Genomic DNA, 1,872 nt, shown 5'->3' with positions numbered 1-1,872 from the left:
CCTGCCCGACGCGCAAGATGGCGGCGCCAGCGGCCGAGTCCTGAAGGCAGCGGGAGAAGCGACCACGCCCCCCGGCCCCGTGCTTCCATTGGTCCGCAGGTCTCGCCGCGCCGGTAGACCACTGGCCCGTCGCGCCGCCGCTCAGGGGAAGGCCCACCCTTCCGCGCGGATTGGTTCGTCCGCGCCAGGCCTCGCCTCCTGCCTCCTGTGATTGGTTGAGGGGATTGAAGTGGCCGCCTCCTCCCGGCGAGTAGAGGGTGATGGGGCTCCTCGTGAAATTCCGCCTACGTTCTGTTATCATTGGTGGAGCTCCTGGGCTGGGCGGGGATGGAAATGGATCCCGCCTCCCTCTGTTTGTGATTGGGTGGAAGCGGCCACAGCGCCACCTCGGATCCCCTGCGATTGGTGAAGCATGCTGAGGGCTCCTCCCCCGGACGGAAAGCGGGTCTACGTTGGGACTGCAGCAGATAGTCCCGCCTTCACTGCTACATGATTGGTGAAGTCAGCAGCCGCTCGCAGGTGATTGGTAGAGCTTTCCCATGGCCTCTACAGATCGCAATTGATTGGCGGGCACAACGCAGAGCTCGCTGGCACGTGAGGTGCTGCGGTGACTTCATGATCTAACGCCGCAGCCTGCGGGAGGTAGTCATCAGCGTTCTTTTATAACGTCATCAGAACCAGACCACCTGTTGGTGGAGAAAGACGATGAGCCTCCCCGGTAGCAGCGATGTGCTTCGTCAGTGACGCCATCAATCAGCGGTCTGGTTTAGTTACCGAGTGACGTCATTGCACTAAGATACCGAACTATTATGTCCCGTCGGGTCTTGCAGACACCGCACTCCTGGTCGTCCAGCCCCCGGTATCATCCATGTGTGTCAGTGTGTCACAGTGGGATCCGAGGGTCGGGCAGGGAGAAGTAGCTGGGAGACACGGAAGGGATTCCAGGCAGAAAGAGGTGGGCTGGGAGGGAAGAGCCTGCTGAGTTGGTGTCGTGCGTCTGCCCTGGTTCAGCCTCCAGCTCCCGGAGGGGACACTCTCCGCACGTCCCCAGGCCCAGGGAAGGGAGAGAAACCCCAGGCTGCAGGCCCAGCAGGGGCTGGGAATTAACCTGGGAGTCCCCTGACTTGGGGTCTGTGCAAGGCTACGGCTCGGTCCTGGGGTACTTGGGAGGGTCCAGGAAACGAGCTGGGACGCGAGTATGGAAGGTGGGGAAGGTTGTAGAGGGCTGGGGTGGGAAGTACGAGGTACAGTCGGAGGGAGTACCATTTAAAAGGACAGAAGGAAGAAACGTGGTACAGTCCAGGTGTACCGAGTAGACCGGGTCCAGGGGACGGGGAGAGAAAATATGGCACAGTCCAGGGGTACCAAATACACAGTACAATCCAGGGGGCAGGAAAGTGGGAAGATGAAAATCCAGGTGCGGGGAGAGCCGATGAGGATGGAGATGGTACAGTCTAGGGGAAACAAAAAAATACGTGGTGCAGGCCGGAAGAGGTTATACAGGGAAGAAAGATAGTACGGTCCTGGGGGATGTCACTAAGACCCTGGAGGGGATGTGGTACAGTCCGGGTGGGTAGATGGAAAACACGGAACAGTCCAGGGAGGGACATAAATAAAAAAGTACCTACATGATACAGTTCCATAGGACTGAGTAACAAAGGCAGCATTTAGATGCCCCTTTAAAGACCCCATTTTAAAGTCGGCAGTATTTAACTCCACCCCCACCGCCAGTTCTTTATTTAGTCCCACTATGGCCCACCTGCACGTAAGCAAACTATCTAGAAGTGCCCCGCCTCTTCCGGCTCCGGCCAGGAGCCCGGGGTTGTCATGGCGGCGCTGAGGCGCGGCGGGCAGACGTTACGTCTGGGTGGC

Source organism: Alligator sinensis, unplaced genomic scaffold, assembly GCF_000455745.1.
Source record: "Alligator sinensis unplaced genomic scaffold, ASM45574v1 scaffold778_1, whole genome shotgun sequence".
In the NCBI taxonomy this organism is placed as follows: Eukaryota; Metazoa; Chordata; order Crocodylia; family Alligatoridae; genus Alligator; species Alligator sinensis.
The sequence above is the reverse complement of the archived record's forward strand: the minus strand, read 5'-3'. Positions refer to the sequence as shown.